The sequence below is a fragment of the Triticum dicoccoides genome, chromosome 6B (genome assembly GCF_002162155.2).
Source record: "Triticum dicoccoides isolate Atlit2015 ecotype Zavitan chromosome 6B, WEW_v2.0, whole genome shotgun sequence".
NCBI lineage: Eukaryota > Viridiplantae > Streptophyta > Magnoliopsida > Poales > Poaceae > Triticum > Triticum dicoccoides.
Window position 1 is genome coordinate 22,352,396 of NC_041391.1, and position 18,804 is coordinate 22,371,199.

The window sequence follows — 18,804 nt, forward strand, 5'->3', positions numbered from 1 at the left end:
TTTAATATCATTAGGAGGAGAGAAGAAAAGAATAATGACAATTTCGATGGACGAAGGTCTATGATGTTTAACATGATTATCGAGAGCCTCAATTTGGGAGAAATTGAGCTCATCGGTAGACAGTTTACATGGGCCAACTCGTTACCTGTTCCGACTTATGAAAAGCTGGATAGGGTACTTGCTAGTGTGGAGTGGGAACAAAAATATCCATTGGTGTCGGTCCATGCAATGCAGAGAGCGATCTCGGATCATACACCACTCCTTTTAGATTCGGGCGAGGCTACCCATGTGGCAAATAAAAATATCTTCTCCTTCGAGCAAGGATGGTTTGAGCGAGAAGGATTTATGGAGATGATTGCACGCGAATGGGCTAAGCCGGTTACGGGAAGGACACATGTCGAGAGATGGCAGAATAAAATTAGACACCTCCGACAATTTCTGAGAGGTTGGGCCAGAAATGAGAGTGGAATTTATAAGCAGGAAAAAGAGCGTCTTACTCAACTCATTGAGGCACTAGATGTAAAGGTTGAAACCACTCTCCTTTCTTTTAATGAGCATCGAACCAAGTCCGAGGCTGAGCAAGGCCTACGTGCTATCCTGAGAGACGAGGAGCTCAAGTGGGCGTTGCATGCGAAAACGCTTAAGGTTGTCCAAGGGGAAGACAACACACAGTTCTTTCATATGGTTGCAAATGGTAAACATAGGAAGAAGAAGATCATACAACTTGAACAGGACAAGGGGACAATAGTGGGGCATGAAAATTTGAAAGCGTATATTTCCAACTATTATAAAAACCTTTTTGGACCCCCGAATACATCCACGGTGTCTCTTGATGAGTCTGTGATTGATGATATACCTCAATTACAAGCAGCAGAGAACGATGTTCTCTCTGCACCGTTTACTGAAAAAGAGGTTCATCTGGCCATAACCCAAATGAAGCCGAATAAAGCACCGGGTTATGGCCAGAATTCAGCTGAACCTCTTTTTGGGAAGGCCAAAGACGAGGAACATACCTACAGACAATTGTTTGGATGCGAATTAGGTGCTTTACCATTCAGTTACTTAGGTATTCCGATTCATCACCGTAAACTACCCAATAAAGAATGGAAATTTATTGAAGAACAAATTGGAAAAACACTCAGCTGCTGGAAGGGCAAGCTGATGTCATATGGAGGTCGGCTAGTTCTGATTAACTCAGTATTGACTAGCATGCGAATGTTTCTACTTTCATTCTTCGAAATTCCGAAAGGGGTCCGAAAGCGACTTGATTTCTTTAGATCTCGTTTCTTTTGGCAGTTTGATGAGGCCAAGAGGAAATACCATCTTGCGCGATGGGATATCCTTTGTCAACCTAAAGACCAAGGGGGACTCGGTATTGAGAACTTGGAAATTAAGAATAAATGCCTTATGAGCAAATGGTTGTACATGTTAGAGACAGAGCCGGAGGGCATGTGGTCTCATATCCCGCGCAATAAGTATTTGCACTCGAAAACGCTAGCCCAGGCTACCATCAGACCGACTGATTCGCCGTTCTGGAAGGGACTTATGAGAACGAAGGGCATATTCTTTCATAGGGTCAAATTCTTGGTTGGCAACGGGATGTCAACAAGATTTTGGGAGGATACGTGGTTAGGAGAGATGCCCCTCGCCTTACAATATCCTACCCTCTACAATATTGTGCAACGTAAGGAGAATTACGTAGGTACCGTCCTTCAAACTATTCCCTTGAACATCCAGTTCAGACGTACGTTAGTGGGTGAGAGATGGACAACCTGGATGCACTTGGTTCGAAGATTGATTGAAGTTCGATTCTCCGACCTGCCGGACTCAACACAATGGAAGTTAACTAAAAATGGGATATTTACGGTGAAATCTTTTATACGGATCTGATTAATTCTGACCCCCTCTCAAGGTCACTACATATATGGAAGGTTAAGGTTCCTTTGCGGTTTAAAATTTTTATGTGGTTTGTCCACAAGCAAGTAATACTCACAATGGATAACCTACTTAAGAGGCGATGGGTAGGCAATTCGCGGTGTTGTTTTTGTGCTCAGGATGAAACAATACAACATTTATTTCTCCAATAGATATTGTGTCTTTGTTTGGGACGTGGTTAGCTGGGGTTGAACAGATCACGGCAGCTCGTATTCATATTGGAATATGTGCGCTATTATGGGCTATATGGAACTGCAGAAATGATATAATTTTTAACAAACAACACAACTTAACTTTTTTGCAGGTTATCTTCAGAGCTACAGTTTGGATCCGTACGTGGTCCTTACTCACTCCTATGGACCCCAGGGAACCTTTGGTTACTGGGTGAAACCAATGGGAGATGGTGGCTCGGGTTATATTCAACCGGTTCGGATGGCGTACGCATAACATGATAGGAGTCTAGAGAGCTTATCCTTATTATTACCTTATCGGTTGTCTTTGTCCGCTTGTAATTTTCCATTTTATTTACTTTGTTTTGCTCCGTTTGCGAGCTGTAAGACCTTTATGACGGTACTTTTTGGATTTTTAATAAAAGGGCCGTATGCATCATCATGATGCAGAGGCCGGGATATGCCTCCATTTCCAAAAAAAACCTTTGTAAATAAGATGGGATACTATATTTGTATCTTATCATCCATACAACTCTTGCCATAAGGCACCAGGCAAAATCCCAGGTGGCACCACATAAATGGTAGAATGATCCTACAACTTGTGATATAGAAGAGCCTAAAGATACAACACTTTTAGATACCATGCATTGGGGAAACCGTATCGATGAACTCATCATGCTAGAAACAACACTAAGATATGGCCCTTGGCTGCCCCAAATAAGCCAGCGTTTTGACCGGCCGCCAGCGGTCCGGACAGGACCGGACCGACCAACCGCGCGGTCATGTTTTCGGTGACCGGACAGGACCGAGCTGACCGGCCAACAACCACCGGCGGCGACTTTCATGGGTGCAACGGCGAGGTGGGCGACGTGTGCAGTACTACGGCGAGGTGGGCGACATGCAGTGGAAGTGCACTGGGTGGCGCGGCTGTCGTTTGATTGATTTTCGATATAGCCGTGAACCTGCACACGATGTACTTCCTTAGCAGTTTTTCTATTGCATGCATGTAACGTAGGGCGTGTATGAGCCCACGATTTTCTCTGTACAGGCCTTGCCCTGATTAGTGGATCAAATCAGACGTGGAGAAGGTCATCAAATGACGCCATGATGCGAAACCAACCTGTCGTTGGATGGTTAAAGGGACTGTGGCATCCCAGCCCACTAGGATTCAAATTCTGGTGCTCGCATTTATTCCTGAATTTATTTCAAAATTTCCGGCGATGCGCATTCAGTGGGAGGTGACGTTCCCGTCCTGTCGACGACGAGACGCCTACGATGACTTCATAAATCTCAAGATGATATGCCGGCTCAGTGATACAAAAACGAAGGTAGAGCATTTCTCCCATGATCCGATGGTGTTGTGCCATCGCACTTGGTCTCCACCGCAAAAAGCACGGCCATGGCAACAAATACCGATGCCATGGTCGAGAACTCAAGAGCGGCTGCGGTGCACACACGACAGCGACGGCGAGCGGCGGCAAAATGCTAGGACAACACGGGGAGGTGAAAAATGGAAGGAGAGGGCAATCTTGAAGACACGATGGTTACCCGAGGGCTGCCGTGGCCGCGAAGACAGGAACAGCGGTGGCTGTCGCTGTGTTTTCTCGGTCCGCTCGAACGGACCGGTTAAAGACCAGAATGGACCGACATTTTTTCGGTCCGAATTTGGCAGACCGGACCGTCCAATTTCTCTAGCGAGCCAGGGCTGAGCGGGCCAAGACCGAGCTGGCCAAAAAGCCCGCTCAGTACGTCCAGCCTTAGCTCCAAAGAGGAGAGGACCTGCTTTTTATGACATTAATTTTTTTTGTGAAGCCAATATATGCAAGCATGTAGACGACGACTTTCCGACTGTCTACTACAACAATGTTTACCCGGTTTCAACGAGGGAGGGACGATGACGGGTGGCGCGCCTTCGACTTGCTCCAGTGATTGTAATCGTCGCTTGGTGGTCTATAGATATGGGTGTAAATTTTACTTCGATTGTTCTTTGTACTACCTTGACAGTTGATAAATTGATCGGAAGTTTTTTCGAAAAAGAAGAAGAAGAAGACAGAAATACACACTGCATATGACTGTATATAAATACTGTAAGAAAATAAATACACACCGTGAGAAAAAACTAGGCTTTTTTTAGTCTCAGATTAAATACCTTTGTCGCTCGAGCAGCCATCGCTTATGTATGGATTGCCTCCGTAACCACTGTCGCACTCACAATAATAAGTGACGTTAGATGATTTCAATTGCTGACTGCTACTATGGTTGCTGAGACATGCATAATCTGTCCTGTTTTGCAAGTGGCCAGGTTTGTCAACGACGATAGCCCAGAAAATAGATGAACCAATGGTCACATCAATTGTATCCCATATGGAGCTTCGGTTACTGTGCGCCTCAAACTTGAGCTTTTCAGTCTTGAGGCCGACAAACTTGATCTCGAAGCCGCCGGTAGCAAACACGGACCTACCGAGGGCAGTGCAACATCCTATACCGTTGCAATCCTGCCTAGCCACCCTACCAGTGATGTCTTCGTCAGGGCATCTAGTAGTGCACTGGGCCGCTGTCTGGTTCGTGTATTGCTCGAGCACATAGATGTCGAAGTCGCAACCAGTTAAGTTTAGTTCGAAAGAATAGGCACTGGTAGATCTCCTAGGATTCCAGGGCATGCTGTATGCATCGACCTCAGATCTCACAGAGACAGAATTGGAAAACGATACCTCAATTACTTGTATGTCATCGTCACCATTGTTGGTGATATCATCGACGACCTCGGTGATGCCGTCATGAAGGAAGAGTCCGGGGGGCTGCGAGGCACCGTGGTTGTTGTTGCAGATGAGCTCAAGGTCTTGCCGCGGCGACCGGAAGCAGCCCGCCCCTATGCCGAATGGATACTCAAAACTCAGGTTGCCACAGCGCCTCTGGCAGCCGGCAAGGGAAGGAAGACTACTCCTGTTCCCTGCTTGGCTTCCTTGCACGCCAGTGGATACTCGCACCGTTGCCGTTTGTAGCAACAGCAGCGCGAGCAAGTAGAGGAACCTCATCTTCATCATAGTATTGGAGGGAAAATGGTGTATAAGGGGTGTCTTGCTACGGTGGCTCTCTTGCGTATATACCTGTCCGTCCAATATCAGTCTGCTAACGGAGTTAGACTATCGTCCTCCACAATTTTAATGGAATTACACGTTCCATGGCCCTTGTGTAGAAAAAAGAAAGACCACTAGCATGCCACCACAAAAATGCAGACTAGCGAGTGGTACACGCTCACTGGGAGCTAGGAGCTCCACAAAAGCCCCTCTCCCTTCACTGCCTCTCGATTGTCCTTGGACAGCGGCCCTTTATTTCTCGACTGCCCCTTATGGATGCGTCAATCTTCAGGTCATGGTTGAAAAGTTTGAAGCCTACACCAAAAGCTGCGATTATGGATTGAAAATTTTGCAGCCTACACACATAGCCCTTTGCGTTGGAATGACATAGAGTATGTGAGCTCGAGCTCACTGGAGCTATGTCTGGATGCGCAGTGTGTTACAGTAGAGCCCTTATTAGTCTTTTTTTCCGTGTTTTTCTTTTGTTGACGGTGATTAGAAATCAGATAGTGATTTTTTTTAACTTGGTTATGTAAGGCAGGGAACGCCTTTGAACTGTTCAATATCCCCTACCACATGTTGTGCCACAAGGTTGGCATTTATGATGTAATACATGTGGCAAGAACAAGTCCGTGTATTCTCTACCATTGAACAGCTTTGGATATTTCTGTAGTATAATGCTAGATAGTACCATTCAAAACTCCCCTGCCGCCTTGGGCCCTCGACTGACTTGGTTGAGTCTGGAGTCTTTATCTCCAAGTGAAGATCAGGACAAAAAGTGGTAGCTTTCTTATACTCCATACTAAATCAGCGACGAGTAATATGGAACGAAGAGTGTACTGCCAAACAATCGACTTTTTTTTATTGGAACGAACGCATGCATTATTTTCCATTGCCCTGGCAGCACGGCAGCCTCGATTGCTGGCAACCGGAACTAATCAACTGGTAACATCTTCCAGCTGCCAAATGGCGCTGGAACCAAACACGCTGCAAGCACCCTTCAGCAGTCAGCAGATCGACCACAGGTCCATAGCCAACCCAACGGCATGCATGCAACCAGCACTGCCATTTATAACAGCAGGCATGCAGCCAGGATCTTTTTCGCTCCTCTTCGAACGATCGAGCAACCGGTCCGTTACGTACTTCCTCCGTAAAGAAATATAAAAGTGTTTAGATCACTACATCTTTAGCATTAGTGCCAAGACAGAAATGCGGCATGGTTCCAGCTGTGTAGATAGTAGAGACAGCCAGACCTGCTTTACCGTCTTAAATTGTACTGGAATAAATCAAAGTCTTTTTTTTCTTTCGAACTGATGTCTTCTGTTGTTGAAAGAGAGAAAAGTGCTACATTCACGGGGCTCCTACCCATGGAGATAACTGAACCAATGCAATAGATAGACAAAGTAAGTGAGTGTCTAATGAGACGGAATTTCATTTTGGTCTTGTTCAAATTTTCTGTCCAATTATGTCAGGACACGTGTCCCGCTAGGTTGTGGGTCAAACAAAAAATCCTTTGTCTCAATCAAGCAATTTTGGCCCCACCCGCAAGGTGCAGCCCAACAGGTGGAGGTGCGAAGTGTTCTTGCGTGAGCAAGGGCTCTTCGATGACTTCGTCTAGATGCCCACCCTAGCAAGTCGTTCGTCAAGAAATTTATCTAGTGGCACAGTATTATCAAGCAAAGAAGTAGTATCCTCATAAGCATCATACATAGTAGAAGTGGCATCATCAATAACATATGCGACATATCAGAATCAATAGCAGGTGTAGGTGTCACAAGTTCCTCAAAACAGAAGGTGTCAAGTGCAGAGCTAGATGGCAATTCCGTACCTCCCCTCGTAGTAGAGGAAAAAAATCTTGGTTCTTTGATTTTTCAAATTCCTCATAGTGATCAACAGAATAAATCTCAAGTGACTTAGAGAATAGAGCTATGCTCCCCGGCAATGGCACCAGGAAAAAGTCTTGATAACCACAAGTATAGGGGATCACAACAGTCTTCGAGGGTAGAGTATTCAACCCAAATTTATTGATTCGACGCAAGGGGAGCAAAAGAATATTCTCAACTATTAGCAGCTAAGTTGTCAATTCAACCACACCTGAAAGACTACGGTGGGATTACACACGCACAGCGGTGAGCATCATGAAATTAGCGATGGAGGATGGTTAATGATGACGACAGCGACGATTTCCCCTCTCTGGAGCCCCGAACGGACTCCAGATCTGCCCTCCCGATGAAGAACAGGAGATGGCGGCGGCTCCGTATCGTGAAACGTGATGAATCCTTCTCTCTTATTTTTTTCTCCCCCAACATGAATATATGGAGTTGGAGTTGAGATCGGTGGAGCTTCATGGGACCCACAAGACCAGAGGGCACGGCCCGGGGGGGTGGGCGCGCCCTCCAACTTTGTGGACAGGGTGTGGGTCCCCTCTGGTTAATTCTTTCGCTAATATTTTTATTTATTCCAAAAATAATGTTCGTGAAGTTTCAGGTCATTCCAAGAACTTTTATTTCTGCAAATAACACCATGACAATTCTGCTGAAAACAGTGTCAGTCCGGGTTAGTTCCATTCAAATCATGCAAATTAGAGTCCAAAACAAGGGCAAAAGAATTTGCCCTAGTAGATATGATGGAGATGTATCAACGGTCCACACAACTTCACTATGAGAATGATGAGTACAAAGTCTTCTTTAGAACCTCTAGAGAGATTTATAACACGCTTGAAGGAAATATGCCCTAGAGGCAATAATGAAGTTGTTATTTTATATTTCTTTATTTCATGATAAATGTTTATTATTCATGCTAGAATTGTATTAACCGGAAACTTGATACATGTGTGGATGCATAGACAAAATACTGCGTCCCTGGTAAGCCTCTGATGTCTACTACGCAACTTTATTCTTGTAGAAACGTGTTGGGCCTTCAAGCGCAGAGTTTTGTAGGACAGTAGCAATTTCCCCTCAAGTGGATGACCTAAGGTTTATCAATCCGTGAGAGGTGTAGGATGAAGATGGTCTCTCTCAAACGACCTTGCAACCAAATACAAAAAATCTCTTGTATCCCCAACACACCCAATACAATGGCAAATTGTATAGGTGCACTAGTTCGGTGAAGAGATGGTGATAAAAGTGTAATATGGATGGTAGAAATATATTTTATAATCTGAATAAATAAAAACAGCAACGTAGCAAATAGTAAACGGGCACAAAAACGGTGTTGCAATGCTTAAAAATGAGGCCTAGGGTCCGTATTTTTGCTAGTGTAACCTCTCAACAATGCTAACATAGTTGGATCATATGATTATCCCTCGAAGTGAAATAAAGAATCACTCCCGAGTTCCTATTAGCGGAGAAAAAAGATAGGAATTGTTTGTAGGTCATGAAACCACCTCAAAGCTATTCTTTCCGTTCGATCTATTCAAGAGTTCGTACTAAAATAACACAACCCTATTTTTTCCGTTTGATCTATCCTAAAGTTTGTACTAGAATAACACCAAAGCAAATTCATATTCATAATACTCAATCCACACAAAGAACTATAAAGAGACCCCAGAGTTTCCGTCGGAGAAAAACGTGCATCACCCCCTATGCATAGATTACCCCAATATCACCACAGGAATACGCGAGTTGAATGCCGTAACACATATCAAGTGAATCAATAAGATACCTCATTGTCACCTTAAGTATTCATGTTGCAAGACATATATCATGTGTTCTCATCGCTGAATATTCAATCCGACAAGACAAAACTTTGAAGGGTAAAGATTCAATTCATCATAACAAGAGTATAGAGGGAAGAAACATCATATGATCCGACTATATTAACAAATCCCATGATATAGATCACGAGAGAGAGAGAGAGAGATCAAACACATAGCTACTGGTACAAACCCTCAGCCCCGAGGGTGGACTACTCCCTCCTCATCGTCGTGGCCCCCGGGATGATGAAGATGGCCATCGGAGATGATTCCCCCCTCCGGCAGGGTGTCGGAACGGGGTCTAGATTGGTTTCTGCGGATACTGAGACCTTGCGACGGCGGAACTTCTGATCTAGATTTACCCCGAAGGGTTTTGGAATATTTGGGTTTTTATAGGGCGAAGAAGGGGTGCGGGAGGCGGGCGCGCCTGGGGGCCCAGGCGCGTCCTGATCATAAATACATATTCCTTGATCGTTCAGTTTATTGAGTTTATTGCTATTGCTTTCTTCATGTCAAGTACATATTCCTTCGACTATGAGATTATGCAACTCCCGGATACCGGAGGAATACCTTGTGTGCTATCAAACATCACAACGTAACTGGGTGATCATAAAAATGCTCTACAGGTATCTTCAAAGGTGCTTGTTGAGTTGTCATAGATCGAGATTAGGATTTGTCACTCCGAGTATCCCTAGGCCCTCTCGGTAATGCGCATCATAAGAAGCCTTGCAAGCAAAGTGACTAATGAGTTAGTTGCAAGATGAGGTATTACGGAACGAGTAAAGAGACTTGCCTGTAATGAGATTGAACTAGGTATAAAGATACCGATGATCGAATCTCGGGCAAAGTAACATACCGATGGACAAAGGGAATTACGTATGTTGCCATAACGGTTTGACCGATAAAGATCTTCATAGAATATGTGGGAGCCAATATGAGCATCTAGGTTCCGCTATTGGTTATTGACCGGAGAGGTGTCTCGGTCATGTCTACATAGTTCTCGAACCCATAGGGTCCGTACACTTAACGTTCGTTGATGATATAGTCTTATATGAGCTATGTGATTTGGTGACCGAATGTTGTTCGGAGTCCCGGATGAGATCACAGACATGACAAGGAGTCTCAAAATGGTTGAGACATAAAGATTGATATATAGGACGATGATATTCGGACACCGGAAGTGTTCCGGAGGGTACCGGATACATATCGGGTCACTGGAATGGGTTCCGGGCACCCCGTCAAAAGATATGGGCCTTTTGGGCCAAGAGGGGAAATACACAAGCAACCAGGGGCTGGTGCAACCCCCCATATTGGCCGAGCCGAGAGGAGAAGGAAATGGGGGAGGGAAAGGAAACGGGGGATTCGGCCTCCCCCTTCCCTTTCTCCCCCTCCTCTTTCCTTCCCCCTCGGGCATTTATGGAAGGGGGAGGCCGAATTGGGGAGGACCCCAAGTAGGATTCGGCCTACTTGGGGTGCCCCATGGCTGCCTCCCCCCCCACCCCACACCTATATATACATGGTGAGGGGGCTAAACACACACCAGATAAGTGCCTAGCCGTGTGCGGTGTCCCCCTCCACTATTTACTCCCACTGTCATAACTTTGTAGTGCTTATGTGAAGCCCTGCAGAGATCACTTCACCATCACCGACACCACGCCGTCGTACTGTCAGAACTCATCTACTACCTCGTCGTCTTGCTGTATCGGGAAGGCGAGGACGTCACCGAGCTGAACGTGCGCTGAACGCGGAGGTGCCATACGTTCGGTACTTGATCGGTTGGAGCGCGAAGAAAGTTCGATTACATCAACCGCGTTGTGAAATGCTTTCGCTTACGGTCTACGAGGGAACGTAGACACACTATCCCCCTTTGTTGCGATGCATATCGTAGATAGATCTTGCGTGAGCGTAGGAATTTGTTTTTAAATTGCATGCGACGTTCCCCATCAATGCTCTTCAAGTTGCCAACCGACAACAACAACAACAGCCAAAAGAGGCAAGATTTCAGCAAAGCAGAGTTTACACAGCTTCTGCACCCTTCAGTGTTTCGCAAACTGCTCTTAAACCGCTAAACCAAACAACACCAAATTTGGCAGACAAGTAGACACACGAGTCCTTGAGATTCCTCAAAATTTCAGCTCTATCAGACATCGTTTGCCTAGCCAAACTGTTTGTCTCCCAAAACTATTGTGTCCTGAAACTGCAGTAGTCAAAGCTGACAAAACCACTCTCAAATCTGATGCTCCACTGACCCAATTCTCAAACTAGCTAACCATATCAAAGTACTCAAAGTAAGGAACGAGGTCACCAAGTTTGGGGTCAATCCAAGCACGATTGAGCGTCCAATCACTAGCTTGAACACTGTCTAGTCAAGTGTAGCAAATCTGGACAAAACTTCTGCTTCTTCTTCTTCCTCCTCCCTCTCACGGGTTGTATTTTCTCTTGTGTGCTCTCACTCTCACAAATGGCAGCCACCACTAGCAAGGGGTGGAGTGGCTAGGGTTTTCTTCTTGCTCCCTTCACGAGGGAACACTCACAATAATTGGATGTAGTACAAATCAACGGTTCATACACATTCATGTGGAGGGACTTAGCCCATGTCGTACTCCCTGGCCCATGGGGAAATACGGGCCGACCTCCCCATTGATATTGATACGCGCCCACTTGTGACTAGCTGCATCACGCGGGCAACCCAATGTGGGTCAAAGCTGCGTTTCAGCATCACTTCCCGAAGGAAGGACCAATGCACTGAGTCGTAAGCTTTATGGAAGTCAATCTTGAAGAAGACCGCTCGTAGGTGTTTACGTTTGACTTCATGGAGAACCTCGTGGAGAACAAGGATCCCATCCAGAATATAACGGCCTTTGGTGAAGGTCGACTGGTTCGAATGATGAATCCTAGGAGCAATAAAGACCGCTCTAGTGGCATACCCCTTAGCCAGTACCCAAAAGATCACGTCGAGAACCGTGATCAACCGAAACTGTCTAATATTCGAAGCTCCTTGGATTTTTGGAATTAGGGAGATGATCCCATAATTAAGGGGGGATACATCAGGGTTCCTATAGAGAATTCGAGGAACAAAGAGTTACCCTGCGAAAATGAGGCGGACTTCCCCTTGTAGTAACAACCATCGGCAGATTCCTTGCCACCAAGCCAAAAACTGCGATTGAGTGGAGGAAAATAAATGACTCTATTAGCTCTGAACTGGAGATAAATCCTGAACTTATGACAATAAAGTCTAGTCTTATGAGGAGCTACGATGGTCTATCATACCATCTCAAGTATGCTTTCTTCTACCTGTCCATATTTCCAGAAGACCACCGAATTAGGTGGCGTCACTTGATGAGGCGGTGGATTGCAGAGGGTTACTCAAGGGATATGATTGGCATCACTGCAGCTGAACTTTGTCGGAGGTACTTTGATGAGCTTTTGGATAGGAGTATGATCCTGCCAGGGGAAGGGATAGACCAATACAAACAGAAAATCAGTTCTTGCCAACTTCATGATATGATCCGTGAAATATGTATCTCAAAGGCTAGAGAGGAAAACCTTGTTTTCGCACTGGAGGAAGATGTTGTTTGAGCGAGACACGAGGTGCAATATGCCATCTTGTCATAGGCAGCAACTGGAAAAGGGACAAAGATGTGTTGGAGAGCATGCTAGACTTGTCACACGTACGGTCATTGACCGTGTTTGGAGAGTGGAGATCATTTTTCATCTCCAAAAATATGAGGTTTGTGCGAGTGCTTGATTTAGAAGACACAATGGGGTTAAGAGATCATCATCTTGATCAAATCGGGCAGCTCCGTCACCTCAAGTACCTTTATCTTTGAGGATGTTGCAACATTTTCTGCCTGCCTAATTCTTTCCGGAATTTGAGGCAGCTCAAAACACTGGATGTTAGAGGTACACGCATATCTGAGTTGCCAACAATAATCACCAATTTTCAGAAGCTACAACACCTTCATGCAGATGATTGTTTGGACCGTTTGCATGTTAGGGGAGAGGATGACATAGTTAATAAGTATCAATGTTACATTGATCATATTTCCACAAGTGGAGTATGCAGCGATTTGTTGTGTAGAGGTCATGTTTTCTTGAGACCACAAGTTTTAGATGCCGGTTTGAGCCGGTATGATATATTTAATCTATACCGCTTCAAGAAGAGGAACCTAGATGGCATTATTCTTCCTGAAGGGATTGGTAAATTGAAGGCCCTTCACACACTAGGTGTTGTTGATGTTTCCAGGAGAAATGGAAATGTCACTTTAAAAGAGTTTGGAAAACTTACTCAGCTACGTAAGCTTAGGGTGGGTGGTCTGAGCTATAGAACCATGAATGAGTTATGGTCTGCCATTGCTGGTCATAATCAACTTCAATCTTTATCAGTTGAAATGGGTTACCCATACGAAGAGAGGAATGTGTTAGATGGCTGTTTGGGTGAAGGCTTGCTGCCACCAAGCAGCCTGGAGAGCCTCGCTCTGCATGGTAAGCTAGTCTATGTAACAGAATGGATCCATAAGCTTCAGAATCTCTCCAAGTTGGTGCTAAGGTTCAGCAGATTGGAGCAAGTTGATGGTGCCATACAAGCCCTTGGGTTACTACCAAATCTTGCAGTTCTACGTTTGAGGACAGATTCGTTCGATGGGACACAACTCCATTTCCATATCTCATCTTTCCCGAGTCTCATGGTGCTGGAGTTGTTTTGGTTAGGCAACCTCCAGTCGGCGCTGTTTGAAAAAGACGCAATGCCTAAGCTCCAGCTGCTACAAGTTGATTGGTGCTACAAGCTGGATGCATTCTCCGGGCTGCCAGCCCTCACAAGCCTCAAGGAAATTCGGTTGGATAGGCATCTGATAGAAAGTGTGAAGGAATTGGTGCGGAGTCAGGTAGCGGAGCATATGAATCATGTCAGAGTGAATATCGTTTAGTAAACTTTGTTTATATGTATATACGCATATATAGATTCCATCGGAGACCAGAGATTGGTGTGTGTAGTTGCTTTTGTAATTGTTCCTCTGATACTACTGTAGTAGATCCCGCGCGCGATGGAAGAATAACTAGTCATTGCCTCTTCTCCCATGCTGAATTCACTTTCGCAAGTATTTCTCCCGTGACTTTGCGTTTTTTTTCTTTGATCGAATAGACATTCATTATTTTTGGCTCCAGCTGCACTTGTGTGCTTGCTCGGTTTGAATGTGGAGTCTGGTCATTAACCACCTACCCGTAAAACTGAATTGGACTGAACCTTCGAATCGAATGCAGTTCTCGAGTTTAGTTATTTTTTAATGATGCTGGTTTGGTTGTTTTTTTTTTTTGAGAGAAATGCTGGTTTGGTTGTTGCGCTGCTAAGTGAAGCTAAAAAAGGAGAGCAGCAACAAACAAGGGTACAACGATCTCATTGTTCCTCTGCTCACGCGAAATTTGAGGGTAAGAGAGATGTATATGATGATATATATATAATTAGAGCCTGCTTCTTTGGTGCTCTGCTAACTGAACTGAAGCCTGAAAAAAGGACAATAGCGACAAACAATGAGAGAGTCAATTTATTCAGAGCCGAGCCGAGCTCACTCCTATGCGCTTCTTTGCCGGTCAGGAACGGGGAGTCTTTGACAGGTAGGGTCACGATCTGAGACGTCGGATCAACAGAACGCATCTCCGCCGCGTTGACGAGAGAGGGGTGATTAGGTTTTTGGGTAGTGTCGTGGAATTAACACGTCAGATGTCCTCATGAAAGAACTTAGTCGTGGAGCCATCGCGACAGGTTAGCTTGAAGGGGTTAAACCGGACAAGGGACACGAGGGTTTTTATACTAGTTCGGCCCCTTCGATGAAGGTAATAGCCTACATCTAGTTGTGATTGAATTGATTAGGTTTCGATGATCAGGGAGCAAATACGCTTTGCCTGGGTCTCGAGTTGTTGTTTTCTTTCCCTTGAACCGCCGCCGGGTCGTCCCTTTATATACATAGGTTAACGCCCGGCCGGTCTACAGAGTCCCGAGGCCGGCTCATACAAGTGTCCGACTCGGTCTCCCCTTTCCTAACTTACAATGCAAGTTATACAATCATAGCGGTTTACTACCATGGGCCCTAATCCGCCTTTGGGCTCTGGGCCTCTGAGCTTCATCAGTAAAGCGCCATCTTCTGGATCTTTACGGGCTTCAATGTAGTTGAGGGTCAACCAGCCCCTCCTGGGCGGTTTACCCTTAGTAGTTATATCCCTAACATTAGGCCCCAGGTTGATTTGAACCAGTTCATGTCAATCTCCAATACTTAGAAAAATTCTGTGAACATCTTCTTATATTTCTCGTAAACCGCCGTGATGTCTTCTCCTGTAAACTTTTGTTAAACCGCCGTGACGTCATCCTCTGGATACAACAGCGGATTTTCATGACGTCATCTTTGTATAAAAAGATTAAAAAGATTCCCTTTATTTATTGCTCCCGAAGATCGAGGCGACAGCTGCATCCTCTTTCGCCGCTTCAGGCCCCTTGATTTTCGGCCTGCCGTTTTATCTTCTGGGCTTTATAAATAGGGCCGGGGGGTCTTTCCACTTTCCCCCCTTGCTTCTCGTCTTCCTCCTGGCGACCTGAAGAACTTGAGCGCCGCCGCCGTCGTCGTTGATCCTTGAACCTGCGCCGACTAGGCCACTGCATCAACCTGATCGTACTAGAAACATGCGGCTCTTCTCCGCTATTCCTGCGCATCTAGTAAGCCTCCTCCCTTCAACCCTAGATCTGTATTAGGGTTTTCTGCGTTCATCCGTGTTCGTCAGTGTTTATCTTTGTTCACTGCTTCTTGCTTACTGTTGAATCTAGATGAACTTGTCATCTTCCTCCTGCAGCCAAAGTTGTAACTTTAGTTTACCTCGTCGTAGTATCTCCTCCTGCCTTGATAGATCCCATCTAGACTTATGGTGTTCTGTCGTCGCCATTTTAGGGCTCAGAATAATTTTCTTATTGAACCACGGTAGATCCAAAATTATACTGTCATTTTGTGAAACCTGTTTCTGTCAACACTTAGTAGCCTTTCAGCTCTGCCTATTCTATTTAAGGGCGGTTTAACTTTTAGTAGTTGATAATCCGCCATATACCATTAGCCCTCACTTAAACTGCCATCTTGACTTGAATAGTAATTTTCGGTTTAACTCACATATATGCCTTGGCCAAATTCCCTGGTTTAACACTGATTAGCACACCTCAACCATCAATCGTAAACCGACATTCATTTTTCCTTTTCAGTTTGCTTTCTAAGATGACTAAGCAATTCTTCGCTTGCAACTGGGTTCCGTCCCGGATCACGGAAACACAAATCAATGGATATGTTGTAACTGGCGCTCTAGCTTCAAAAAATGTCCTTCATTGGCGAGTTCCTGGCCCTGAGCGCCCTCCTGAGCCTCAAGATGGAGAAGTGATTGTTTTTATGCAGCACCTAGACCGGGGGTTCAGCCCTCCCGGATCAAAAAATTTCCGGGATGTCCTTGCTAGGTTTCAACTCCATCCACAGGATATTGGACCGAATTCTGTATCCAACATATGCAATTTTCAAGTATTCTGTGAAGTTTACCTTCAAGAGGAACCATCAGTTGAGCTCTTCCGGACTATTTCCATCTAGACCGCCGAACTGAGTTTTCTGATGGTCCTAACACGGAACTTGGTGGGCAATCAATCCAGAAGAGGAAAGAAGTTGATTTCCCTCATGCAAAACACCACAGCCATCCCAAAGACTGGAACCAAACTTGGTTTTACTGCCAGAACACTGCCCCTGCTGGAGAAAATCCTTTGCCGGGTTACCGCCCACACCGGCTTAGCAATGGCCACCCGTTACCTCAACGATTAACTGCTGAAGAACGACAAACTTATGCACCTCAACTCGCCAAGCTCCGGGCTCTCTTAGCCAACGGTTTGACTGATGTTGATCTCGTTTGCTGTTGGGTTTCGTGGCATATGCTGCCCTTAAGTCGCTGCTCCGGATTAATGCATGAATATGCCGGCGACGCCAAGGACCCTCAACGGTTTAATGAAATAGAAATGACCGACGATGAAGTCGCTGAAAGTGTGAAGAAGATGCTTGACGAACCGATCGCCGCATGCAACCAAACTGGGCTGCTCCCTCTTTATACCTCCAACAAATCGCCAGCGGTAAAAATTGTAATCTTGTGATTTTTTGATCCGCCTCCACTTTAACCATGTTCTAATATTCCTTTGTTTAATTTCACAGGCCAACAGCTCCTTCTGGAAGAGGAAAACTCAAGATAAACTAGCTAGGGCTCCTCGTGCGAAGAGCAAGGTTACAAAGAGAACAGCCAAGAAGAAAACTGCCGAGTCTTCTGATCCGCTAGAAGATATTGACGAATCGGATCAAGAGCTAGAACTTGACTCCCTTGGTTCCTTTTTCATACACCTTATTGACAATGACTATTCCCAGGATGATGCGGAGGCCAGCCGTGCGGACCATGTAGAGGTAATCTCTCTTTCCTCCGATTCAGATCTTGTGCCGGTTCAAAGATTTCGCCGTGCAGTTCGGAAAGTAAAATACTCTCACCCTCTTGCTTATTTGGATCCAAAATTTTCTTTGAAGACACAGCAACCTGAAGGACGTCGCACCACCCGGCACAGCGGTCAGCAAGTCACTTCTTCCGGTTTACCGGATACACCAACCCGGAAGCGTCGCCCAGAGGTTCCTTGTTCTCCCAAAAAAATTTATCCTTTGACGGGTTGCTTCCGATACCCACTTAATCCGTCCGATCCAAATTATCAGGATTCTTCCAATTCGTCTGGCGGTTCATCAACCACTCAGCTGCCTCCCCTTAAAACCGTCCCTAGGTAAGTATACTGCCCTTCATCTTTTTCTTTCATATTTCGGTTTACCGTGCTAATCTTTGTTTTGATATCGCAGTGCCAAAGCCCGACTGAGCAAGAAGGCTAAAACTAGTACCCTCATTGGTGAAGTTGAACCGGAGAGGGCTCCTGAGGGCACCGGTAGAAATACTGATGTCATGGATGATTCCGCCCCACACGTGAGAACACTGAAGCTAATCCGCTGGAAGCTAACCCGGCCACTCACATTGATCCATCAAGCCCTCATGCTACTCCTCCGAGCCCGGCTGCTGATCCGCCGAGCCCAGCTGCTAATCCGCCAAGTCCAGCCAGGGATACTGTCAATCCGCCAAGTCCACCAAAAGGTGATGATGATGATGTTATTATTACTGGTACGGGTCACACTAGCACTGGTAATCCGGTTGTCTTGTCAAAACATACTGCCAAGGAGGAATTCGCTGCTATGGGCAAGGGGAAAGGAAAGACTGATTTATCCAACTTCATTAACCTTAGTGCCGAGGAACTTCATTCCGGATTTTTAAACCGCCTTTACACCAGCCGTGACTTTGAAGCCGGTTTGGTGAACTTGATGAAGGAACGTTATGAGGTAATCTTCAAGAACGCTTTGAAATTTGCTTTATTCTGTATATCTCTTCCATTGTAGCCCCCAAGGGCCGGGTTATCTCTTGAAGATAAACCGAGACTTTGAGATATAGAATACTTCAACTGACTAGCCCCCAAGGGTCGGTTTGTCTCTTGAAGATAAACCGGGACTTTCTGTCCGTACTAATTTCCTGCTCCTTTAACTGATCAATTGTGCATTAGCCCCCAAGTGCCAAGCTTAATACTTGAATTGAGCCTTGGGACTTTAAAATCTTCGTTTTAAGAAGCAATCTACATTAGCCCCCAAGTGCCAAGTGTATAACTTGTTATGTGCTTGGGACTTTAACAGCTTCATCATCTGTATTTTGCAGACCGATAAAAATATCAAAGATTCTCAAATCGCCGATCTTCAAGAAAACATCAAGTCTCAACAAGAAGAGACTTCCAAGTCCAAAGATGAACTTAAAACCGCTTTGACAGCCATGGAACAATTGAAAGAAGGGTTCAAGA

General features: G+C 45.4%; 2 pseudogenes; one reads left to right on the plus strand and one right to left on the minus strand.

Moving 5' to 3' along the window:
• Positions 1-5,164, minus strand: part of LOC119323817 — a 17,828-nt pseudogene extending 12,664 nt beyond the window's left edge.
• Positions 5,165-11,688: 6,524 nt separating this feature from the next.
• On the plus strand, positions 11,689-17,787 carry LOC119320588 (annotated as a pseudogene).
• Positions 17,788-18,804: the final 1,017 nt, after the last annotated feature.